At 47.0% G+C, this 27,596-nt stretch overlaps 1 long non-coding RNA gene across 1 annotated transcript; it reads left to right on the top strand.

Annotated features, from left to right (window-relative positions):
* The first annotated feature begins 332 nt into the window (after positions 1-332).
* LOC138663493 (uncharacterized) lies at positions 333-27,596 on the top strand. Its single transcript, XR_011318197.1, has 3 exons — positions 333-418; positions 22,852-23,029; positions 27,006-27,596. It is a non-coding gene; the product is annotated as an uncharacterized lncRNA (long non-coding RNA).

Below are 27,596 nucleotides of genomic sequence, written 5' to 3'. Positions count from 1 at the left end.
TTCTGTGAGTCTGATCAGTCGCGCAACTCTTTGAAAAAGTGTTTACTGTTTTATTTGTTGCCTAATATTATCATTGCCTGTAACGCATATATTTGTAACGTAGTTTTAAACTGTATTTATCGGCGGAGTAGATATAGATAAAACTTTTCCCCTTTTTATTTAAGATGGAAACCCAATATCCTCGCGATCAATACAGACCCCTTCTTACAAGCACACAATTAGGTATTATACGCGTATAATGCACAGAGTATTGGCTCATTCTGATTACGTCATTATATTATAAGTAATTTATATTAATTATATATTCTTGCTTTCTTTCTTATTTAAGAGGAATGTATGTCTCCCGATTATCGCAATAATTTCGCAACGCAGAATTATGACCGCATTGAACTCGCACCGGCCCTTCACCTTATCATGGGTAATTAGGTTCTCCTTTTTGCATTTAGATAGGGAAAAATGTCATTGTAACACGGTACAAAGATATCTATCTTTCATGTATCATATGTAAGAAAGATATACCGTATATACTCGAGTATGTTAGGAGTCGAGTTTCCTCTGCTGCACAGGGGGAATCTCGATCCGTCTCCGCTGCGGTTTCCCATTCTCCTCCAGCCGCAGTGGAGTCTGCTCAGCAGGGACGTCGATCCCAGCGTCTCGCTCAGTCTGACTCTGTGAGAAGAGTTACTGCTGCTTCTCCAGCTTCTGCCTTTAAAGCCAATACTGGTCAGCAGCGAGCGGATTTCTCTGGGACTAAGTCCTTATCTGCACACACTGAGCATGCCCAGGGCAAGATCTCCCGTTGGAGATCGAGGGTCATGTGCTCAGGCTCTGCGGCACATTCCATTGGTCCTCTTGGCAGGTCTTGGAAGGGCAAAAGTTCTGTAGCCACTTCCTGTGCTGCAACTATATAAACTGCGCATGACCGCACGGCCATGCGCTAGTATTGTCTCATAATGTTATATGTGTGTGTGTAGATGAATGTATGTCGATGGATGAAAGCTCCTAAATATCCCTCCCTAGAGTTGTCTGCTCGCGGATGTTGGTAGCTATCTAGCGCCCGACTAATCATCTGCACGATACACACATTACAGCGTCCTCTTGCTGTGTCCGCCTGTACGGCGCCGTGCGCTTGCCTTGCGCTTTCCATACCCAAGCCAGTGTGGTTGGTGGCGTCCGTCAGTGCGGCATTGCTCGCACTCCTGTGCATTTATATATCTATATTTAGTTTCCTTTCACACCCAGTTGCGGTGTAGTGCCAGCGAGGGTCTAATCGGACTTCAATCCCAGTTGGGGTTAAGTACGCTGACTACTCGCTCGCGCTTTAGGTGCGGTACCGCGATCCTGTGACACAACAGGATTGCTCCCTTCACGCTGGGTGAGGTTGAACCCACGTGTATATACTTTAGTGTACCGCCATATAGTCTGTATTTACTAGCAGCAGATTTTCGCCTGCACGGTGGACCCCGGACTGCGAACGCATCTATATCACCTTTCTTGGTGCCTTCCGCCAGTCCTAACATAATACTAGCGCCAGGGTCTGGCTAGTAAATGATGGACGATCAGCGTTCACAGCGGTACATCCAGCAGCTGGAGGGAAGGTTGGCGGCTCTTGAGCGTTCAACCTCAGCTGTGGATGTCACTGCTGTCGCTGTTCAGGCTGCTAGTGTTGCTGCAGCCACCTTGTCCACTGCCGCTCCTGTCCCGACTCTAACTCGCCTCCCGCTTCCAGAGAAATTCTCTGGTGACTGTAAGTCTTGTAGGGGTTTCGTAAGTCAGTGCTCTATCCATCTCGAGCTTCTGGCCTCTCGTTTCCCTACAGAGCGGGCTAAGGTGGGATTTATAGTGTCTCTTCTGTCGGACAGAGCGTTGCAGTGGGCTACGCCGCTATGGGAGCGTAGCGATCATGTGGTGCAGAGTGCTCCGTTGTTTCTGAGCACTCTGAAACAGGTCTTTTTGGGACCTCGTGTCACCCATGATACGGCGCTCCAATTGTTGGCATTGACTCAGGGCTCCTCCTTGGTCAGTCATTTTGCCGTCCACTTCCGCACCTTAGCATCTGAGCTGGAGTGGTCGGATAAAGCCCTCATTCCAATATTTTGGAGGGGGCTGGCTGACCACGTTAAGGACGCCCTGGCCACTAGGGAGATTCCCGCCACACTGGAGGAATTAATAACTCTATCCACTCGTATTGATCTCCGTTTTCACGAGCGGAGGTTAGAGCGAGCCCAGTGTAGGCAGAGGTTTCGGCTGGCTCCCACCTTCGCCAAACCTTTGGAATCTCCAGACCAGGCTCCTGAGCCCCATGAGCCTGTGGTAGAGTCTCGAGCAGGATCTAAGTCCCGGACCGCTCGTGCACTCCAGATTTGTCATCTTTGCCAACAGTCTGGACATCTTGCCTCCAGATGTCTCCAGCGGTCGAGGAAACGTCAGCGTCTAGTGGTAGTTGGTGGAGGTGCACTAGACACGGCGACGTTTGCCTCCAAAGTGTCCTTTAAGGGGACAATAACATTGGGCTCATCCTCTCACTCGGTAGAACTCTGCGTGGATTCTGGGGCAGAGGGCAATTTTATGTCTTCAGCCTTCACCCAACGTCACGCAATTCCTCTGGTCATGCTATCTCAACCAGTAACGGTACGAGTGGTGAATGGGTCGACACTGCCCACACAGATTACACATCAAACTATCCCTTTTACTCTGTCCATGTCACCATCTCATCAGGAGATTATATCTCTACTCGTCATTCCTGAGGGAATTGATGAGGTTCTCTTGGGGATACCTTGGTTACGGTACCACTCTCCTCACATCGAGTGGTCCTCAGGCAGAATTCTGGGATGGGGTGAATCTTGTGGGAACAGGTGTCATCGAGAGTGCGTTCAGGTTACTACTACAGAGGTACCCGCAGATCTCTCCTCTCTCCCCAAGCAATATTGGTCTTATGCAGACGTGTTCTCCAAAAAGGCAGCGGAGACTCTTCCGCCCCATCGCCCCTATGACTGTCCTATTGATCTCTTGCCTGGTGCTGAGCCTCCCCGGGGTCGAGTCTATCCATTATCTCTCCCGGAAACGGAGGTAATGTCTCAGTACATACAAGAGAATTTGGCAAGAGGGTTCATCAGGAAGTCAGTGTCACCTGCTGGGGCAGGGTTCTTTTTCGTGCAGAAGAAGAATGGAGAACTACGTCCATGCATAGACTACAGAGGTCTTAATGCTATCACAGTTAAGAACAAGTACCCTTTGCCGTTGATATCTGAGCTTTTCGATAGGCTTCGGGGAGCTAGAGTGTTTACTAAACTAGATCTGCGGGGTGCTTATAACCTGATTCGCATCCGTGAGGGGGACGAGTGGAAAACGGCATTTAACACCAGAGATGGGCACTATGAGTATCTGGTGATGCCCTTCGGGCTCTGTAATGCACCTGCCGTTTTCCAAGACTTTGTCAACGATATCTTCCGGGATATGCTTTCCACCTCGGTTGTAGTCTATCTGGATGATATTCTCATCTTTTCTCCAGATATTGACTCCCACCGGAGAGATGTTGGCAGAGTCTTCGATCTCCTACGGGCAAACTCTCTTTATGCAAAGTTGGAGAAGTGTGTGTTTGAGCAGGAGTCCTTACCTTTCCTGGGCTATATCATCTCCGCCCAGGGATTGGCTATGGATCCTGCCAAACTACAGGCTGTGATGGACTGGCAAGAGCCCCATTCTCTTAAAGCGGTGCAGCGCTTTATGGGGTTCATAAACTATTATCGCCAGTTAATTCCCCACTTCTCAACTCTGGTAGCTCCCTTGGTAGCCCTCACCAAGAAGGGAGCGAATCCCAAATTGTGGTCGGAAGAGGTCTCCAAGGCCTTCACTTCTATTAAGTCCCACTTTGCTAGCGCTCCCATCTTACATCGTCTTGATGTGGATAAGCCATTCCTTTTTTTATTCAAATAAATTTTTATTAAGAATAACAAGATAAATGACATGTTACATTCTCATTTTCAATACAAAGCTTTTTTCTCCCCCTTCAAACATTCCCCTTCAATCCCACCACCCCCCAACCCCACCCAACAAAGCAGTTCACCTTGCTTAGCACTTCCATCATTAGACCAATATACTATCTAATCCCTCGGCCAATAATATAAGCCACATTTAACATTACCATTAATTAGGAACCTTAATTAACTCTCCCTCTATAATACCCCTATCCCATAGCAATCCACGGAGACCACATTTTATTGAACATTTCGATTTTCCCTCTTTTTTTATAAAACCCCTTTTCTAGTGTCAGGCCCTGCTTCACATACTGGAGGAACTCTCCTCTTGACGGCGGTTCTTCCCTAATCCAATTTCGAGCTATTACCTTCCTAGCCATGTATAACAATCTGGCAATAGCTATCTTTAGGTTGTTATCCACTCCAATCTCATCCACACATCCCAACAAGCACACTATAGGATCCCTTGGCACCTTCCATCCATACGCACCTTCCATACGACTCAAAACTACCACCCAAAAAGCAGCCAGTCTCGGACACGTCCACATCATATGGAGTATATCAGCATCTGCAGTTTTACACCTCGGGCATTCAGAATCATCACGCAAACCAGCCTTATATAGCACCATCGGTGACTTATAAACCCTGTGTATCACATAGAGCTGTGACAGTCTATACGGTTCGCTCAGTGACAATCGTGGGACCCATTCTAGCACCGACTCCCAAGTCTCATTCTCCATTGGACCCAGATCCCTCTCCCACTTAGCTCTCGCCATTATTGGAAACCCCAATAGGAAAGTGTGCAACAGATCTTTATACAAAGTAGATATGACTCCCCCAGTAGTCCCTTCATTACACACATACTCCAGTACTATATCCCTCTGAATTCCAATACCTCCATTTCTACTCTGAGCTCCAAAAGCATGCCTCATCCGCAAATACTGAAATTCCCCCACAGTCCCAAGACCAAATTCCGCCTGTAATTGGGAAAATGATTTCAATTCACCTCGCTCAATTATTTGATACACGTATTGAATCCCTTTGACTTGCCATTCTGTCAGTACCCCCAGTGCCTCAAACTCCTGTAAGTTGCTGTTATGCCATAGCGGTGAGAATCTAGTCAAATCCGTGACCCCCCGTATATGTCTCAGCCTACCCCACAGCCTGCGTATCAACAACACAGTAGGGTATAATTTCCCCAGAGCCCCCAGGGATCCATCCTCCAAACATTGTACCACTGGCCTTCTTTTTGTCACCACTTCCATCAGCCGCTGTACCGCCCCAGATGACCCTTCATGCGCCCAGCCTTTTAGATGCTGACTCTGGGCTGCAAGAAAATATATTTCAGGGTTAGGCAATGCCAATCCCCCATCTTCCTTGGGTCACTGAAGTGTCTCCAGTTTGATACGCGGATGCTGTCTCCCCCATATCAAACTCCTGAACAGAGAGTTAATCTGTCTAAATCTCCCACGTGGTATCCAAACTGGCGCATTATGAAGAATATACAGTATTTTTGGCATCAAAATCATTTTAATAAGATTCACCCTACCTACCACAGATAAATGCAGTTTAAGCCAAGCATCCGCTTTCGCTTTAAGAACACCTAAGATTGGAGTCAGATTTCTATGTATATAGTCAGTAACAGGCATAGATACCCATATTCCAAGGTACTTAAATTGGCTAGTCATCTCCAGTCGCCCATCCTCCAGTGACTCCCCACCATCATCATCCACCTTAAACAAGACAGACTTACTCCAGTTTATCCTAAGTCCCGACACCGATCCGAAACGCTCAATAATCCCAATGGCTCCCTCCAAGGACATACCCGGGTCAGCCAGAAATAGCAGAATGTCATCCGCATACAACGCCACCCTTTCTTCAATCATCCCATATTTAAACCCAGTCACCTCATCAGACCGTCGAAGCTTAGCAGCCAGTGGTTCCACAGCCAGAGCAAACAAAAGAGGAGAGAGCGGACACCCGTCTCGTCCCTCTAGCCAGTTGTATTGTCTGTGATAACTCCCCATTTACCCTAACCCTAGCCATCGGCATCGAGTACATTAGTTGAATCCAGGATATGAACTGCGGTCCAAACCCCATACTCCGGAGCACCTGCCAGAGATATCCCCACTCCACACCATCAAATGCCTTATGGGCGTCTAAAGATGCAATAACTCTCTGGCCACAGTTGTCGGATCTGAGTTGCAAATTCATATACAGCCTTCGTAAGTTGATCGCAGTGGACCGATCAGGCATAAAGCCGGACTGGTCTGAGTGCACCAGGCCGGAAATAACACTTGTCAACCTCATCGCCAACACCTTAGCCAGAAGTTTAACGTCTGTAGTAAGCAAGGAGATTGGCCGATATGAATCCAGCTGTGTCGGGTCCTTCCCCTCCTTAGGAATCACCACTATTATGGCCTCCCGCATAGATGCCGGTAGACAACCGCCACTCCTAGCCTCCTCCAGAAGTACCCTTAATTTAGGGATCAGCACTTCCCCAAAGTTTTTATAAATTTCAGCAGGAAATCCATCTACGCCAGGTGCCTTCCCATTAGCCATAGACTGCAGTGCCCGACCCAACTCCTCCTCCGTGATGGGAGCTTCCAAATCTTCTCTATCTATGTCACTCAGCCTTGGGAGCTCCAATTCCTCAAGGAACGCCACCGTGTCCTCCACCAACCCATCTACCTGAGAGGAATAAAAGTCCGCATAAAAATCCGAAAAAATGTCCAAAATCTCTGAAGTCTCAGAGACAGCCACACCGCTCCCCGATACCAAAGAATGAACAAAGGAAGTGTTTCTCTGGGCAGAAGCCACCATCAATAGCAAATGACCCACAGATTCGCCCTCCTGGTAAAAAGCCAGATTCATGAATTCCCTCTTCCTTTCAGCCTTACCGAGCAATACCTCCTCCAACTGACTCTGAGCTGCCTTTAGCCTCCTCCCAGCTTCTGGAGTACCCGCTATTACCATCTCATCCTCGGCTATCCTCAGCCTATCAACCGCCAACCTCTCTGTCTCTCTTGATTTCCTCTTACACCTGCTAATATCCCTGAACAGCAGTCCCCTCAAGTACGCCTTCATGGCTTCCCACACTGTAAGAACATCTACACTTCCCTCGTTAATCTCAAAAAATTCCACCAACTCCTTCTTTATCTTTTCCAAGTCCATACTGTGTAGCCAATTAGGGTGAATCTTCCACTCCTTCCTGCTCCCGATCCGTGTCCCCACCGGCCGAAATTCCACCTCAACTGGACTATGGTCTGAAAGAGCCCTAGGTAAATATCTCACGTCCCTTACCATCGTGTCCAGTAAACAGTTACCCAGCGCCAAGTCAATCCTAGACAAAGTACCATGAGCTGGTGAGTAGCATGAATACGTCCTTTCCCCAATATGTCTAACTCTCCATAAATCAATCATACCTACTTCCCGGACATAGGTCCCAAACGTAGTGATATGTCCCCCTGTTTTATTCTGGGGATTTTTGTTTTTATCCCAAAAGTCATCACATATATTATTATGGTCGCCGATAATTAGTAATGGTAACGGTCCCCAACGCTCTACCCTCTCCAGCACCTCTCTTATCTTCTTGCTTGAGTATGGGGGCGGAATATACATTGCCACTATACACATCAATACTCCATTTATTTTACATTTTACCACCACATACTGACCATCCACATCCTCTTTTACCGCTACCTCCTCATACTGCACCCCCGCAGGTATTAACACAGACACACCCCTAGAGTACGTCGAGAAAGTAGAATGATACGCCCTCTGTATCCAGCGCCTATTCAATACGTTCACCCTCTCCCGCACTAAATGTGTCTCCAGCAGGCATATCATTGAGACCTTCTGTTCTCGGACATACTGCAGACTTGCCGCTCGCCGTGTTTTATCCGCCAGACCTCTCACATTCCAACTCAATATTTTAATACAATCTCCCATCATGTGGCTCATCATTTCTTAAAGTATCCAATTTCCCAAGTATGAGCTGCCCCAACCCTCCCACCCCCCCTTCCCCCTCCCAACTTACCCCCCTAACCCCCCCAATATAACGCATTCTTCCTCTCAGCAAGAGTGGGGCTCCACTGCCCACTGCGAACACTCTCCCTTACTTAACCCTCTCCATTTGCGTCCCGCTGCCATAGCAATCACAATTTCCCCCCCAACTTTCACTTTATTGTATCTTAACATTTCAACTTATATTAACATATAGAAAAAGTACCAAACCAGTTCACAGTACCCAGCATAACCCTCCTCCCCCGTACTTAGTAGTTGGTACTGTCCCCTCCGGCCATTCCTTCAATATGGCCCAGCAAAACCCCCAACAGTTGCTCAACTCTTTAACCATTGCTAACGAGCGCAGAACTCTCCTCCATCGACAGAGAAAACAAATCCCAACTGGATCTTGCCGAAATGTCAGTCGCCCATTCCCTTAAGTTTTTTCTCATGAGTATCAAGCCACTGGGTAGCGTCCTCCGGTGTCAGGAAAAAGTGGGTCTTATTAAAAGCCACCAGTCTCAGCTTGGCGGGAAACATCACTGAGTACTGCACTCCCAGCTCCCTCAGTCGCCGCTTGACTCCAGTAAACTTCATCCGCTGTTTCTGAACCGCAGCGGAATAATCCGGATAAATGGCGATTTTCTGACCTCCAGCCGTCAGATCCTCCATCTCTCTAGCCTTTCTGAGGATAATGTCTCTGTCTCTGTAGTTCAGTATTTTAGCAAGCATGGTACGGGGATTCGCTCCTGGGGCAGGGGGCTGCGGCGGGACCCTATGAGCCCGTTCAACAGCAAAAACTTTTGTCAACACTGTGCTCCCAATCTTCTCCAACAGCCAGTTTTCAACAAACTCAGTGGGATTTCTCCCCTCAGTCTTTTCAGGCAGCCCCACTATACGTATATTATTTCTTCTGGATCTATTTTCCAGATCCTCATTTTTAGCAGCGAGCTCGGCTATTGCTTGGGCGAACTTCTTTTCAGCTTTTTGTAGCTTAACTATGTGATCTTCTGCCGTGCTCACCCTCTCCTCCACCACTCCTATACGTTTGTCCATTTTCTGCAGAGCCGCATTAATCTGTGCCGTGTCCCCTTTAACTTCCTGCATCTGCTGGGCCAAGGAGTTCAGGGATTGCTGACATGAAGAGATCAGTGTGATAACATCTCTAAGAGTCGGCTCCTCTCCCTGTGATATGCCTCCAGGTCCCCCACTAGCCCCAGCCATGCTGCCTCTCTCCTTCCCCCTCTGTACCTCATGCTGCTCAGCCTTGCTTGCTTCCTCCTCCTCCTGGTCAGCTTCAGCTCCTGGTTCTGCCTCCTCAGCAGCCTCCACTCTGGCATACTGCTGCAGCTTTGCGGCCACCTCCATGCGCCGCTGACATGCGGCGTTCTCCTTCTCGGCGTCCTCCCTAGCATCGGAGCCATCTTGGCTGGCTCCTGCATCGCTGGTGCCAGCGTCTTTCTGCCGCCTCCTGGTCATCGCTGCCGACTCCGGACCTGCGGCTCCGCACCGCTGCACTCTCCGGACCTTCAGCCAGCCGGATTTAGGTGAGTTTACCCGAAAATCGGGGTTAAAGCAGGATTTTTGTCCTTCTGGCAGCGGGAGCACTCTTCCCTGCTTCCACTCACATGGCCAGCTAGGACACGCCCCCCGGATAAGCCATTCCTAATGGAGGTGGATGCCTCATCCGTTGGTGCTGGAGCAGTCCTCTACCAAAAGGATGCTCAAGGTCGGAAGCATCCATGCTTCTTCTTCTCTAAGACCTTCACGCCAGCGGAGAGGAACTACTCCATCGGGGACAGGGAGTTGCTAGCAATGAAGTTGGCCTTTTCGGAGTGGAGACACCTTCTGGAAGGTGCGCGGTTTCCCTTCCAAGTTTACCCGGACCACAAAAATTTGGTCTATTTGCAGACAGCCCAGCGGCTAAATTCTCACCAGGCCAGATGGTCCCTGTTCTTCTCCCGGTTCCACTTTTCTCTTCATTATCTCGCCGGGGAGAAGAATATCCGTGCTGACGCTCTCTCTCGCTCCCTTATGTCAACTGAGGAGGAGGAAGAGGAGCCTCGGCTTATTGTCCCTTCCGAGAGCCTGAGAACCGTGGCGCCGGTTTCGCTAGAGTCTGTGCCTCCGGGCAAGACTTTTGTGCCCATTAATTTGCGACCGGAGGTTCTCTCTTGGGCTCATTCGTCCAGGGTGGGTGGACACTTTGGGACAAAGAGGACATCTGAGCTACTGGCGAGGACGTACTGGTGGCCGCATATGGTCCGGGATGTCAGGGATTATGTTCTGGCGTGTGTCTCCTGCGCCAAAAATAAATCTCCACGTCAAAGGCCAGCTGGTTTGCTCTATCCCTTGCCGGTGGCAGATAGGCCCTGGGAGATGGTCGGGATGGACTTTGTTGTGGGTTTGCCCAAGTCTCGCGGCTGTACCATCATTTGGGTCATCACCGATCACTTCTCAAAAATGGTGCATTTGGTGCCGCTACCACGGTTACCTTCTGCACGGGCTTTGGCAGCGTTGTTCATTAGACATATCTTCCGCCTGCATGGTATGCCAGACAAAATTGTCAGTGACCGGGGTCCCCAGTTTGCGTCTCGGTTCTGGAGAGAGCTCTGTCGTCTTCTCAGTATTGAGTTGAATCTCTCTTCCGCTTATCATCCCGAGACGAATGGGTTGGTAGAGAGGGCCAACCAGACCTTGGTCACATACCTGCGACATTTTGTTTCAGCCAGGCAGGATGACTGGGCATCCTTGCTATCATGGGCAGAGTTTGCTCTGAACAACGCCGTAGCCGACTCCACTGGACAAACCCCATTCCTCCTCAACTATGGTCAGCATCCACGGGTACCTGTGCCTATGCCCGTGTCTTCCGCCGACTCCAGGGTGGCAGACTGGGCTGTGGAGGCACGGGATATTTGGGACCGCACTCAGCATGCCATTCGGGCCTCTAAGGAGAGAATGAGGTCCTCCGCCGATGCTCATCGGCGCCCCGCTCCGACCTTTGCTCCTGGCGACTTGGTGTGGCTCTCCGCCCGTAACATCAGGCTGCGAGTTGAGTCCACTAAATTTGCTCCTCGCTACTTGGGCCCATTCAAGGTCCTCGAGCAGGTTAATCCTGTGGTCTATCGTTTGGCCCTTCCGCCACGCCTGGGTATCACCGACACCTTTCATGTGTCCCTCTTGAAACCCGTGTATATGTCCCGGTTCTCCGAGTCATCTGCTGGGACATCGGGTTCGTCTTCGGACGATTATGAGGTGAACGCTATTTTGGGGTGCAAGGTGGTGCGTGGTAAAAAATTTTATTTGGTGGACTGGAAGGGTTATGGCCCCGAGGACAGGTCCTGGGAGCCTGTTGAGCACATTCGGGCTCCGCAGCTCATTGCTGCCTTCGAACTTAGCGAGGCCCAACGAGGGGGGGGGGGGCCATGTTAGGAGTAAAGTTTCCTCTGCTGCACAGGGGGAATCTCGATCCGTCTCTGCTGCGGTCTCCCATTCTCCTCCAGCCGCAGTGGAGTCTGCTCAGCAGGGACGTCAATCCCAGCGTCTCGCTCAGTCTGACTCTGTGAGAAGAGTTACTGCTGCTTCTCCAGCTTCTGCCTTTAAAGCCAATACTGGTCAGCAGCGAGCGGACTTCTCTGGGACTAAGTCCTTATCTGCACACACTGAGCATGCCCAGGGCAAGATCTCCCGTTGGAGATCGAGGGTCATGTGCTCAGGCTCTGCGGCACATTCCATTGGTCCTCTTGGCAGGTCTTGGAAGGGCAAAAGTTCTGTAGCCACTTCCTGTGCTGCAACTATATAAACTGCGCATGACCGCACGGCCATGCGCTAGTATTGTCTCATAATGTTATATGTGTGTGTGTAGATGAATGTATGTCGATGGATGAAAGCTCCTAAATATCCCTCCCTAGAGTTGTTGTCTGCTCGCGGATGTTGGTAGCTATCTAGCGCCCGACTAACCATCTGCACGATACACACATTACAGCGTCCTCTTGCTGTGTCCGCCTGTACGGCGCCGTGCGCTTGCCTTGCGCTTTCCATACCCAAGCCAGTGTGGTTGGTGGCGTCCGTCAGTGCGGCATTGCTCGCACTCCTGTGCATTTATATATCTATTAGCTGAAGAGCCCGGCGTTGCCTGGGCATAGTAAATATCTGTGGTTAGTTATAGCACCTCACTTCTCTTATTTTCCCATCACGCCTCTCATTTTCCCAATCACATCTTTCATTTTCCCCCTCACATCTCTCATTTTCTCCCTCACACCTCTCATTTTCTCCCTCACTCCTCTCATTCCCCCCTAACACTTGTCATTTCGACCTCACATCTGTCATTTTCCGATCACTCCACTATTTTCCCTCACTCCTCTCATTTTGCACTCACACCTTTTCATTTTCACCTCACACCTCTCATTTTCACCTCAGTATATACATGTTTGTCATCTCCCTTACATATAGTATACACCTGTATGTCATCTTCTGTATATAGTATATACCTGTATGTCATCTCCTCCTATATATAGTATATACCTGTATGTCATCTCCTATATATAGTATATACCTGTATGTCATCTCCTCCTGTATATAGTATATACCTGTGTGTCATCTCCCCTGTATATAGTATATATCTGTGTGTCATCTCCTCCTGTATATAGTATATACCTGTATGCCATCTTCTATATATAGCATATACCTGTATGTCATCTCCTCCTGTATATAGTATATACCTGTAGGTCATCTGCTCCTGTATATAGTATATACCTGTGTGTCGTCTCCTCCTGTATATAGTATATACCTGTATGTCATCTCCTCCTATATATATATGTACCTGTATGTCATCTCCTCCTCTATATAGTATATACCTATGTGTCATCTCTCCTGTATATATCTGTGTGTCATCTCCCCTGTATATAGTATATACCTGTGTCATCTCCTCCTGTATTAGACCTCGTTCACACGTTATTTGCTCAGTATATTTACCTCAGTATTTGTAAGCTAAATTGGCAGCCTGATAAATCCCCAGCCAACAGGAAGCCCTCCCCCTGGCAGTATATATTAGCTCACACATACACATAATAGACAGGTCATGTGACTGACAGCTGCCGTATTTCCTATATGGTACATTTGTTGTAGTTTGTCTGCTTATTAATCTGATTTTTATTTTTGAAGGATAATACCAGACTTGTGTGTGTTTTAGGGCGAGTTTCGTTTGTCAAGTTGTGTGTGTTGAGTTGCGTGTGGCGACATGCATGTAGGGACTTTTGTGAGATGAGTTTTGTGTGGCAACTGTTGTGAATTCTGTGGCTGAATTCACTCCTGTGGTCACAAGTGGTACTGCAGCTTCTGAGCTTCCTCCCTCAGGTGTTCTGGTGAGCTCGTTAACTGCTTCATTACTTAACTCCGCCTGATGCTGCTATCCTTGCTCCTTGTCAATGTTTCAGTGTTGGATCTGAGCTTCTCCTGATTTTTCCTGTGACCTGCTGCTCTGTATAGCTAAGTGCTTTTTGCTTTTTTGTTGCTTTTTTTCTGTCCAGCTTGTCTTTTGTTTTGCTGGAAGCTCTGAGACGCAAAGGGTGTACCGCCGTGCCGTTAGTTCGGCACGGTGGGTTTTTTTTGCTCCCTTTGCGTGGTTTTGCTTTAGGGTTTTTTGTAGACTGCAAAGTTCGCTTTACTGTCCTCGCTCTGTCCTAGAATATCGGGCCCCACTTTGCTGAATCTATTTCATCCCTACGTTTTGTCTTTTCATCTTACTCACAGTCATTATATGTGGGGGGCTGCCTTTTCCTTTGGGGAATTTCTCTGGGGCAAGTCAGGCCTATTTTTCTATCTTCAGGCTAGCTAGTTTCTTAGGCTGTGCCGAGTTGCCTAGGTAGTTGTTAGGCGCAATCCACAGCCGCTTTTAGTTGTGTTTAGGATAGGATCAGGTGTGCAGTCTACAGAGTTTCCACGTCTCAGAGCTCGTTCTTGTATTTTTGGGTATTTGTCAGATCACTGTGTGCGCTCTGATCGCTAAGCACACTGTGTTTCTGGATTGCCTTCATAACACCTGTCATTAGCAAACATACCAGTACAAGGAGCCAAACTAATGATTCTCAATAGAGGGAAAGAAAAAGTTCTGACATCATTTTTTTTTTTCTGCTCTGTGTTCACTTTTTTTTTTTTTTCCCCTAGACATTTGGGTGATTCTGGACACAGGTGTGGACATGGATATTCAGGGTCTGTGCTCTTCAATGGATAATCTCGTTATAAATGTACAAAAAATTCAAGTTACTATTGATCAGAAATCTATGTTAGAACCAAGAATTCCTATTCCTGATTTGTTTTTTGGAGATAGAACTAAGTTTCTAAGTTTCAAAAATAATTGTAAGCTATTTCTGGCCTTGAAACCTCATTCTTCTGGTAATCCTATTCAACAGGTTTTGATTATTATTTCTTTTTTGCGCGGCGACCCTCAAGACTGGGCATTTTCTCTTGCGCCAGGAGACCCTGCATTGAGTAGTGTCGATGCGTTTTTCCTGGCGCTCGGATTGCTGTACGATGAGCCTAATTCAGTGGATCAGGCTGAGAAAAATTTGCTGGCTTTGTGCCAGGGTCAGGATGATATAGAAGTATATTGTCAGAAATTTAGGAAATGGTCAGTACTCACTCAGTGGAATGAATCTGCGCTGGCAGCTTTGTTCAGAAAGGGTCTCTCTGAGGATCTTAAGGATGTCATGGTGGGATTTCCTATGCCTGCTGGTTTGAATGAGTCTTTGTCTTTGGCCATTCAGATCGGTCGACGCTTACGCGAGCGTAAATCTGTGCACCATTTGGCGGTACTGCCTGAGGTTAAACCTGAGCCTATGCAGTGCGATAGGACTATGACTAGAGTTGAACGGCAGGAATACAGACGTCTGAATGGTCTGTGTTTCTACTGTGGTGATTCCACTCATGCTATTTCTGATTGTCCTAAGCGCACTAAGCGGTCCGCTAGGTCTGCCGTCATTGGTACTGTACAGTCCAAATTCCTTCTGTCCATTACCTTGATATGCTCTTTGTCGTCGTTTTCTGTCATGGCGTTTGTGGATTCGGGCGCTGCCCTGAATCTCATGGATTTGGATTATGCTAAACGTTGTGGGTTTTTCTTGGAGCCTTTGCGGTGTCCTATTCCATTGAGAGGAATTGATGCTACACTTTTGGCCAAGAATAAACCTCAATACTGGGCCCAGCTGACCATGTGCATGGCTCCTGCACATCAGGAAGTTATTCGCTTTCTGGTGTTGCATAATCTGCATGATGTGGTCGTGTTGGGGTTGCCATGGCTACAAACCCATAATCCAGTATTGGATTGGAATTCCATGTCGGTATCCAGCTGGGGTTGTCAGGGGGTACATGGTGATGTTACATTTTTGTCGATTTCGTCATCCACCCCTTCTGAGGTCCCAGAGTTCTTGTCTGATTATCAGGATGTATTTGAAGAGCCCAAGTCCGATGCTCTACCTCCGCATAGGGATTGTGATTGTGCTATCAATTTGATTCCTGGTAGTAAATTCCCTAAAGGTCGATTATTTAATTTATCCGTGCCCGAACACGCCGCTATGCGCAGTTATGTGAAGGAATCCCTGGAGAAGGGACATATTCGCCCATCGTCATCACCACTGGGAGCAGGGTTCTTCTTTGTAGCCAAGAAGGATGGTTCGCTGAGACCGTGTATTGATTACCGCCTTCTTAATAAGATCACTGTTAAATTTCAGTATCCCTTGCCATTGTTATCTGACTTGTTTGCTCGGATTAAGGGGGCTAGTTGGTTCACTAAGATAGATCTTCGTGGTGCGTATAATCTGGTGAGAATCAGGCAAGGAGATGAATGGAAAACTGCATTCAATACGCCCGAGGGTCATTTTGAGTATCTAGTGATGCCGTTCGGACTTGCCAATGCTCCATCTGTGTTTCAGTCTTTTATGCATGACATCTTCCGTGAGTATCTGGATAAATTCCTGATTGTTTACTTGGATGACATTTTGATCTTCTCAGATGATTGGGAGTCTCATGTGAAGCAGGTCAGAATGGTTTTTCAGGTCCTGCGTGCTAACTCTTTGTTTGTGAAGGGATCAAAGTGTCTCTTCGGTGTGCAGAAAGTTTCATTTTTGGGGTTCATCTTTACCCCTTCTACTATCGAGATGGATCCAGTTAAGGTCCAAGCCATCCAGGATTGGATTCAGCCGACATCTCTGAAAAGTCTGCAAAAGTTCCTGGGCTTTGCTAATTTTTATCGTCGCTTCATCTGTAATTTTTCTAGCATTGCCAAACCATTGACCGATTTGACCAAGAAGGGTGCTGATTTGGTTAATTGGTCTTCTGCTGCTGTGGAAGCTTTTCAGGAGTTGAAGCGACGTTTTTGTTCTGCCCCTGTGTTGTGTCAGCCAGATGTTTCTCTTCCGTTCCAGGTCGAGGTTGATGCTTCTGAGATTGGAGCAGAGGCGGTTTTGTCACAGAGAGGTTCTGATTGCTCAGTGATGAAACCATGTGCTTTCTTTTCCAGGAAGTTTTCGCCCGCTGAGCGTAATTATGATGTGGGCAATCGAGAGTTGCTGGCCATGAAGTGGGCATTCGAGGAGTGGCGTCATTGGCTTGAAGGAGCTAAGCATCGCGTGGTGGTATTGACTGATCATAAGAACTTGACTTATCTCGAGTCTGCCAAGCGCTTGAATCCTAGACAGGCCCGTTGGTCGTTATTTTTTGCCCGCTTCGACTTTGTGATTTCGTACCTTCCGGGCTCTAAAAATGTGAAGGCGGATGCTCTGTCTAGGAGTTTTGTGCCCGACTCTCCGGGTTTATCTGAGCCAGCGGGTATCCTCAAGGAAGGAGTCATTGTGTCTGCCATCTCCCCTGATTTGCGGCGGGTGCTGCAAAAATTTCAGGCGAATAAACCTGATCGTTGTCCAGCAGAGAAACTGTTCGTCCCTGATAGGTGGACTAATAAACTTATCTCTGAACTTCATTGTTCGGTGTTGGCTGGTCATCCTGGAATCTTTGGTACCAGAGAGTTAGTGGCTAGATCCTTCTGGTGGCCATCTCTGTCACGGGATGTACGTACTTTTGTGCAGTCCTGTGGGATTTGTGCTAGGGCTAAGCCCTGCTGTTCTCGTGCCAGTGGGTTGCTTTTGCCCTTGCCGGTCCCAAAGAGGCCTTGGACACATATTTCGATGGATTTCATGTCAGTCATTTGGGTGGTCTGTGATCGCTTTTCTAAAATGGTCCATCTGGTGCCCTTGGCTAAATTGCCTTCCTCCTCTGATTTGGTACCTTTGTTCTTTCAGCATGTGGTTCGGTTGCATGGCATTCCTGAGAATATTTTTTCTGACAGAGGTTCCCAGTTTGTTTCAAGGTTCTGGCGAGCCTTTTGTGGTAGGATGGGCATTGACCTATCCTTTTCCTCGGCTTTCCATCCTCAGACTAATGGCCAGACCGAACGAACCAATCAGACCTTGGAAACATATCTGAGATGTTTTGTTTCTGCAGACCAGGATGATTGGGTGTCCTTTTTGCCGTTGGCTGAGTTCGCCCTTAATAATCGGGCCAGCTCGGCTACCTTGGTTTCTCCATTTTTTTGCAATTCTGGGTTCCATCCTCGTTTCTCTTCAGGACAGGTTGAGTCTTCGGACTGTCCTGGTGTGGTTTCTGTGGTGGATAGGTTGCAGCAGATCTGGACTCAGGTAGTGGACAATTTGATCTTGTCCCAGGAGAAAGCTCAACTTTTCGCTAATCGCAGACGCCGTGTGGGTCCCCGACTTCGTGTTGGGGATCTGGTTTGGTTATCTTCTCGTCATATTCCTATGAAGGTTTCCTCTCCTAAATTTAAACCTCGTTTTATTGGTCCGTATAGGATTTCTGAGGTTCTCAATCCTGTGTCTTTTCGTTTGACCCTCCCAGACTCCTTTTCCATACATAATGTATTCCATAGGTCGTTGTTGCGGAGATACGTGGCACCTATGGTTCCATCTGTTGAACCTCCTGCCCCGGTTTTGGTAAAGGGGGAATTGGAGTATATTATGGAGAAGATTTTGGATTCTCGTGTTTCTAGACGGAAACTCCAGTATCTGGTTAAATGGAAGGGTTATGCTCAGGAAGATAATTCCTGGGTTTTTGCCTCTGATGTTCATGCTTCCGATCTTGTTCGTGCCTTTCATGCGGCTCATCCTGGTCGGCCTGGGGGCTCTGGTGAGGGTTCGGTGACCCCTCCTCAAGGGGGGGGTACTGTTGTGAATTCTGTGGCTGAATTCACTCCTGTGGTCACAAGTGGTACTGCAGCTTCTGAGCTTCCTCCCTCAGGTGTTCTGGTGAGCTCGTTAACTGCTTCATTACTTAACTCCGCCTGATGCTGCTATCCTTGCTCCTTGTCAATGTTTCAGTGTTGGATCTGAGCTTCTCCTGATTTTTCCTGTGACCTGCTGCTCTGTATAGCCAAGTGCTTTTTGCTTTTTTGTTGCTTTTTTTCTGTCCAGCTTGTCTTTTGTTTTGCTGGAAGCTCTGAGACGCAAAGGGTGTACCGCCGTGCCGTTAGTTCGGCACGGTGGTTTTTTTTTGCTCCCTTTGCGTGGTTTTGCTTTAGGGTTTTTTGTAGACTGCAAAGTTCGCTTTACTGTCCTCGCTCTGTCCTAGAATATCGGGCCCCACTTTGCTGAATCTATTTCATCCCTACGTTTTGTCTTTTCATCTTACTCACAGTCATTATATGTGGGGGGCTGCCTTTTCCTTTGGGGAATTTCTCTGGGGCAAGTCAGGCCTATTTTTCTATCTTCAGGCTAGCTAGTTTCTTAGGCTGTGCCGAGTTGCCTGGGTAGTTGTTAGGCGCAATCCACAGCCGCTTTTAGTTGTGTTTAGGATAGGATCAGGTGTGCAGTCTACAGAGTTTCCACGTCTCAGAGCTCGTTCTTGTATTTTTGGGTATTTGTCAGATCACTGTGTGCGCTCTGATCGCTAAGCACACTGTGTTTCTGGATTGCCTTCATAACACCTGTCATTAGCAAACATAACAGGCAACATGCGTGTAGCAACTTTTTGTGTGTCGAGTTGCATGTGACAGGTTAGTGTAGCAAGTTGTGTGCAGCAAGTTTTGCGCATGGCGAGTTTTGCGCGTGGCGAGTTTTATGTGTGGTGCCTTTTTTGTATGTGCAAGTTTTGTGTGAGGCAACTTTTGCATGTGTTGCAACTTTTGTGCATGTGGCAATTTTTCCACGTGTGCAAGTTTTGCGTGTGGCGAGTTTTCCATGAGGTGAGTTTTGCACTTGTGGCGAGTTTTGAAAGAGCCTAGTTTTTGCATGTGGCGAGTTCTGCACGTGGCGAGTTTTGAGTGGCGACTTTTGTGTTTCGACTTTTATGTGGCGAGGTTGGTGTATTTGTGGTGAAATGTGTGCTGAGGGTAATATGTGTTCAAGCACATGGTAGTGTGTGGCGCATTTTGTGTGTGTTCATATCCCCGTGTGTGGTGAGTATCCCATGTCGAGGCCCCACCTTAGCAACTGATCGGTATATACTCTTTGGCGCCATCGCTCTCATTCTTTAAGTCCCCCTTGTTCACATCTGGCAGCTGTCAATTTGCCTCCAACACTTTTCCTTTCACTTTTCCCCATTATGTAGATAGGGGAAAAATAGTTTGGTGAATTGGAAAGCGCGGAGTTAAAATTTCACGTCACAACATAGCCTATGACGCTCTCAGGGTCCAGACGTGTGACTGTGCAAAATTTTGTGGCTGTAGCTGTGACGCCTCCAACACTTTTCATTTCACTTTTTCCCCATTATGTAGATAGGGGCAAAATTGTTTGGTGAATTGGAACGCGCGGGGTTAAAATTTCACCTCACAACGTAGCCTATGACGCTTTCAGGGTCCAGACGTGTGACTGTGCAAAATTTTGTTGCTGTAGCTGCGACGCCTCCAACACGTTTCCTTTCACTTTTTTCCCCATTATGTAGATAGGGGCAAAATTGTTTTGTGAATTGGAAAGCACGGGGTTAAAATTTCACCTCACAACGTAGCCTATGACGCTCTCAGGGTCCAGACGTGTGACTGTGCAAAATTTTGTTGCTGTAGCTGCGACGCCTCCAACATTTTTCCTTTCACTTTTTTCCCCATTATGTAGATAGGAGCAAAATTGTTTGGTGAATTGGAACGCACGGGGTTAAAATTTCACCTCACAACATAGCCTATGACGCTCTCGGGGTCCAGACGTGTGACTGTGCAAAATTTTGTGGCTGTAGCTGCGACGGTGCAGATGCCAATCCCGGACATACATACATACACACACACACACATTCAGCTTTATATAGTAGATATTTAGTTTCCTTTCACACCCAGTTGCGGTGTAGTGCCAGCGAGGGTCTAATCGGACTTCAATCCCAGTTGGGGTTAAGTACGCTGACTACTCGCTCGCGCTTTAGGTGCGGTACCGCGATCCTGTGACACAACAGGATTGCTCCCTTCACGCTGGGTGAGGTTGAACCCACGTGTATATACTTTAGTGTACCGCCATATAGTCTGTATTTACTAGCAGCAGGTTTTCGCCTGCACGGTGGACCCCGGACTGCGAACGCATCTATATCACCTTTCTTGGTGCGTTCCGCCAGTCCTAACAGAGTATAAGCCGACACGAGTATAAGCCGACCCCCCTAATTTTGCCACAAAAAACTGGGAAAACTTATTGACTCAAGTATAAGCCTAGGGAGGGAAATGCAGCATTTACCGGTGAATTTCAAAAACAAAAATAGATCATTCTTGCCCCATAGCTGTGCCATATAGTGCTCTGCACCGTTCATATTTCCCCATAGCTGTGCCATATAGTGCTCTGCACCGTTCATATTTCCCCATAGCTCTGCCATATAGTGCTCTGCACCGTTTATATTGCCCCATTGCTCTGCCATATAGTGCTCTGCACCGTTCATATTGCCCCATAGCTGTGCCATATAGTGCTCTGCACCGTTCATATTTCCCCATAGCTCTGCCATATAGTGCTCTGCACCGTTCATATTGCCCCATAGCTCTGCCATATAGTGCTCTGCACCGTTCATATTGCCCCATAGCTCTGCCATATAGTACTCTGCACCGTTCATATTTCCCCATAGCTGCCACATAGTGCTCTGCACCGTTCATATTTCCCCATAGCTGTGCCATATAGTGCTCTGTACCGTTCATATTTCCCCATAGCTCTGCCATATAGTGCTCTGCACCGTTTATATTGCCCCATAGCTCTGCCATATAGTGCTCTGCACCGTTCATATTGCCCCATAGCTGTGCCATATAGTGCTCTGCACCGTTCATATTTCCCCATAGCTCTGCCATATAGTGCTCTGCACCGTTCATATTGCCCCATAGCTCTGCCATATAGTGCTCTGCACCGTTCATATTGCCCCATAGCTCTGCCATATAGTACTCTGCACCGTTCATATTTCCCCATAGCTGCCACATAGTGCTCTGCACCGTTCATATTTCCCCATAGCTGTGCCATATAGTGCTCTGCACCGTTCATATTTCCCCATAGCTGTGCCCCATATAGTGCTCTGCACCGTTCATATTGCCCCATAGCTCTGCCATATAGTGCTCTGCACCGTTCATATTTCCCCATAGCTGTGCCATATAGTGCTCTGCACCGTTCATATTGCCCCATAGCTCTGCCATATAGTGCTCTGCACCGTTCATATTTCCCCATAGCTCTGCCATATAGTGCTCTGCACCGTTCATATTGCCCCATAGCTCTGCCATATAGTGCTCTGCACCGTTCATATTGCCCCATAGCTCTGCCATATAGTGCTCTGCACCGTTCATATTTCCCCATAGCTGTGCCACATATAGTGCTCTGCACCGTTCATATTTCCCCATAGCTCTGCCATATAGTGCTCTGCACCGTTCATATTTCCCCATAGCTGTGCCCCATATAGTGCTCTGCACCGTTCATATTTCCCCATAGCTGTGCCCCATATAGTACTCTGCACCGTTCATATTTCCCCATAGCTCTGCCATATAGTGCTCTGCACCGTTCATATTTCCCCATAGCTGTGCCCCATTTAGTGCTCTGCACCGTTCATATTTCCCCATAGATGCTCCACATATATCTGTGCCATTGCTGCTGCTGCTGCAATAAAAAAAAAATGCCATACTCACCTCTCTTGCTTGCAGCTCCCAGCGTCTGGTCCCGGCGTCTCTCCGCTCTGACTGTTCAGGCAGAGGGCGGCGCGCACACTATATGCGTCATCGCGCCCTCTGACCTGAACAGTCAGTGCAGATAGACGCCGGGAAGATGGAGCGGCGCCCGGCGGCTGGAACGTGGACAGGTAAATATGCGATACTCACCTGGTCCCGGCGTCCGGCTCCTTCCCCCGGACAGCTGGTCTTCGGTGCCGCAGCTTCTTCCTCTATCAGCGGTCACCGGCACCGCTGATTAGAGAAATGAATAGGCGGCTCCACCCCTAAGGGAGGTGGAGCCGCTTATTAATTTCTCTAATGAGCGGTCCCACGTGACCGCTGAACAGTGGAAGAGCTGCAGCACCGAAGACCGTGGGACAGGCATTGGGAGCGCCAGGATTGCTGGAAGCAGGTAAGTATGCCTCAGCGCCCTCTCCCCCTCACCCGCCGACCCTGCCACCCACCTTGACTCGAGTATAAGCCGAGAGGGGCACTTTCAGCCCAAAAATTTGGCCTGAAAATCTCGGCTTATACTCGAGTATATACGGTATATATATATATATATATATATATATATATATATATGTATATATATATATATTATCTGTGTTAATTCCACACCGCCACAGTCAGGTGTTATAGCGTAAAGCTATATTATACTATGTCAGCTGCTTTAATCCTTTGTATGTAAACACGAACTAAGCACAATTTCTCATACAGATACTGACACGGAGACATCGGTCGATATGCCGGAAAACTGGGGTGTCCCCGAACAGTGTTAAAATCTAGATTCAGACGTCGAGATCATAGATGTCAAGAACGCTACAATTTCACCGCTTCCCTGGTGCGCCTAAAAGACGCGGAAGTTCGTTAAGCACGTGTCTCAAGAATAGAAAAGGTAACGGTTCACTTGAAATACATGTGATTCTCGTGTATAGTGTGTGTTATGTGTACTATGTGCTGCCTGCGAGCTATGTGTATGTGTTTATGTGAATCACATGTAACAAATTTGTTGTGCAGCATGTGTGTGCCATTTATGCATGTATGTATAAATGCGTGTTGTGTGTGTGTGTGTGTATAAGTGCTTGCCGTGTGTGTGTGTATACAGTGCCTACAAGTAGTATTCAACCCCCTGCAGATTTAGCAGGTTTACACATTTGGAATTAACTTGGCTTTGTGACATTTGGACTGTAGATCAGCCTGGAAGTGTGAAATGCACTGCAGCAAAAAAGAATGTTATTTCTTTGTTTATTTTTTTTTAAATTGTGAAAAGTCTTTTCAGAGGGTCATTTATTATTCAACCCCTCAACCCACCAGAATTCTGTTTGGTTCCCCTAAAGTATTAAGAAGTAGTTCAGGCACAAAGAACAATGAGCTTCACATGTTTGGATTAATTATCTCTTTTTCCAGCCTTTTCTGACTATTTAAGACCCTCCCCAAACTTGTGAACAGCACTCATACATGGTCAACATGGGAAAGACAAAGGAGCATTCCAAGGCCATCAGAGACAAGATCGTGGAGGGTCACAAGGCTGGCAAGGGGTACAAAACCCTTTCCAAGGAGTTGGGCCTACCTGTCTCCACTGTTGGGAGCATCATCCGGAAGTGGAAGGCTTATGGAACTACTGTTAGCCTTCCACGGCCTGGACAGCCTTTGAAAGTTTCCTCCCGTGCCGAGGCCAGGCTTGTCCGAAGATTCAAGGCTAACCCAAGGACAACAAGGAAGGAGCTCCGGGAAGATCTCATGGCAGTGGGGACATTGGTTTCAGTCAATACCATAAGTAACGTACTCCACCGCAATGGTCTCCATTCCAGACGAGCCCGTAAGGTACCTTTACTTTCAAAGCGTCATGTCAAGGCTCGTCTACAGTTTGCTCATGATCACTTGGAGGACTCTGAGACTGACTGGTTCAAGGTTCTCTGGTCTGATGAGACCAAGATCGAGATCTTTGGTGCCAACCACACACGTGACGTTTGGAGACTGGATGGCACTGCATACGACCCCAAGAATACCATCCCTACAGTCAAGCATGGTGGTGGCAGCATCATGCTGTGGGGCTGTTTCTCAGCCAAGGGGCCTGGCCATCTGGTCCGCATCCATGGGAAGATGGATAGCACGGCCTACCTGGAGATTTTGGCCAAGAACCTCTGCTCCTCCATCAAGGATCTTAAGATGGGTCGTCATTTCATCTTCCAACAAGACAACGACCCAAAGCACACAGCCAAGAAAACCAAGGCCTGGTTCAAGAGGCAAAAAAACAAGGTGTTGCAGTGGCCTAGTCAGTCTCCTGACCTTAACCCAATTGAAAACTTGTGGAAGGAGCTCAAGATTAAAGTCCACATGAGACACCCAAAGAACCTAGATAACTTGGAGAAGATCTGCATGGAGGAGTGGGCCAAGATAACTTCAGAGACCTGTGCCGGCCTGATCAGGTCTTATAAAAGACGATTATTATCTGTAATTGCAAACAAAGGTTATTCCGCAAAATATTAAACCTAGGGGTTGAATAATAATTGACCCACACTTTTATGTTTAAAATTTATAAAAATTTAACTGAGCAACAAAACTTTTTGGTTTGTAAGATTTATGCATCTGATAATAAATCCTGCTCTTGTTTGAAATTTGAAGGCTCTAACTTATTTGCATCTTATTAAACCTGCTAAATCTGCAGGGGGTTGAATACTACTTGTAGGCACTGTATATTGGAGGTCTTAAAGCCCCCAGGGATGCCATGTTGTTTTTTTTATTTTTGGCCTTAAGGCTTCAGTACACATACCAGGATAAACATCAAAAGCCTTCAGATAAGATTCAATGGTCAGTTTTAACATATAAATGGAAGTATTGCCCGAGACTGCTAAATCTGCAGGGGGTTGAATACTACTTGTAGGCACTGTGTATATATATATATATATATATATATATACGGTGGGGCAAAAAAGTATTTAGTCAGTCAGCAATAGTGCAAGTTCCACCACTTAAAAAGATGAGAGGCGTCTGTAATTTACATCATAGGTAGACCTCAACTATGGGAGACAAACTGAGAAAAAAAAAATCCAGAAAATTACATTGTGTGTTTTTTTAACATTTTATTTGCATATTATGGTGGAAAATAAGTATTTGGTCAGAAACAAACAAACAAACAAGATTTCTGGCTCTCACAGACCTGTAACTTCTTCTTTAAGAGTCTCCTCTTTCCTCCACTCATTACCTGTAGTAATGGCACCTGTTTAAACTTGTTATCAGTATAAAAAGACACCTGTGCACACCCTCAAATAGTCTGACTCCAAACTCCACTATGGTGAAGACCAAAGAGCTGTCAAAGGACACCAGAAACAAAATTGTAGCCCTGCACCAGGCTGGGAAGACTGAATCTGCAATAGCCAACCAGCTTGGAGTGAAAAAATCAACAGTGGGAGCAATAATTAGAAAATGGAAGACATACAAGACCACTGATAATCTCCCTCGATCTGGGGCTCCACGCAAAATCCCACCCCGTGGGGTTAGACTGATCACAATTGCGGTGAGCAAAAATCCCAGAACCACGCGGGGGGACCTAGTGAATGAACTGCAGAGAGCTGGGACCAATGTAACAAGGCCTACCATAAGTAACACACTACGCCACCATGGACTCAGATCCTGCAGTGCCAGACGTGTCCCACTGCTTAAGCCAGTACATGTCTGGGCCCGTCTGAAGTTTGCTAGAGAGCATTTGGATGATCCAGAGGAGTTTTGGGAGAATGTCCTATGGTCTGATGAAACCAAACTGGAACTGTTTGGTAGAAACACAACTTGTCGTGTTTGGAGGAAAAAGAATACTGAGTTGCATCCATCAAACACCATACCTACTGTAAAGCATGGTGGTGGAAACATCATGCTTTGGGGCTGTTTCTCTGCAAAGGGGCCAGGACGACTGATCCGGGTACATGAAAGAATGAATGGGGCCATGTATCATGAGATTTTGAGTGCAAACCTCCTTCCATCAGCAAGGGCATTGAAGATGAAACGTGGCTGGGTCTTTCAACATGACAATGATCCAAAGCACACCGCCAGGGCAACGAAGGAGTGGCTTCGTAAGAAGCATTTCAAGGTCCTGGAGTGGCCTAGCCAGTCTCCAGATCTCAACCCTATAGAAAACCTTTGGAGGGAGTTGAAAGTCCGTGTTGCCAAGCGAAAATCACTGCTCTAGAGGAGATCTGCATGGAGGAATGGGCCAACATACCAACAACAGTGTGTGGCAACCTTGTGAAGACATACAGAAAACGTTTGACCTCTGTCATTGCCAACAAAGGATATATTACAAAGTATTGAGATGAAATTTTGTTTCTGACCAAATACTTATTTTCCACCATAATATGCAAATAAAATGTTAAAAAAACAGACAATGTGATTTTCTGGATTTTTTTTTCTCAGTTTGTCTCCCATAGTTGAGGTCTACCTATGATGTAAATTACAGACGCCTCTCATCTTTTTAAGTGGTGGAAATTGCACTATTGCTGACTGACTAAATACTTTTTTGCCCCACTGTATATATATATATATATATATATATATATATATATATATATATATATATATATATATATATATATATATATATATATTAATGTAATGTAACTGCATTATTCTAACTTGAATATATGTTATTGGTATATGTAGATGGCCGGGTATAGACACACAGTGATAGTATATGTGTGTATTTGCGTGTCATGCACATTTTTTAAATACTGGCTGTACAGCCGAGAGTTCATATATATATAAACATAATAATAATAACCTTCTCACATTATTATGAAAAAATTACAGCACTAGTATAAAGAGGCCGAGAAACAAGAGACGGTTTTGCGGATAACCGACGCTTGTATCTTTTCTTTTAGATACGCCTGATCGTCAGCCACGAGTTTTGCAGCGGCGTAATTAAAGATCTGCGCAGAATCAATCACAAAGAAAGAACGTTTCAAGAGAGAGACGTGCAGCGCAGAACGCTAGTCCCTGCATAACTCAGGAAGCCAATAGCCCAAGCAGCATTCCGCAAGTCACTCCTGAAAACAGAGAAATTGAACAGCTCTCCGAGGGTATATGGTCACCCATAGATCTGTTCAATATACCGGTGTGCCAGTCTGTACAATCTGCAGATACTGTTCTTTCAGGCTCTTCAAGCGAATTTGGATCAGTATCACGCCGCCATGTAGGTAAAAAACAGAAAGTTGCTGAGCACGCACCTTACACAGGTAGTCCTTCGTGGGATGATGACCATGTCAAAATGTTTACTGACATGGCTGGGCAGTACGCGGAAATCAAACTAGCCCAGCTCAAGCTAAAATCTTTCTGTGATACCTATGAGAGACTGCTAAATGCTTGTCCAACACCTGACATTATCGCTGAGCTGTATGCTTTTAAAATAAGTCATACCTGTGCACATACACACCGCCTGTGAATTTAAATAAATCTAAATCCCCCTGACTAAA

This window comes from Ranitomeya imitator, chromosome 2, assembly GCF_032444005.1.
Source record: "Ranitomeya imitator isolate aRanImi1 chromosome 2, aRanImi1.pri, whole genome shotgun sequence".
Classification (NCBI taxonomy): Eukaryota; Metazoa; Chordata; class Amphibia; order Anura; family Dendrobatidae; genus Ranitomeya; species Ranitomeya imitator.
Note: the sequence above shows the minus strand (reverse complement) of the source record. Positions and strands in the feature narration are given on the sequence as shown.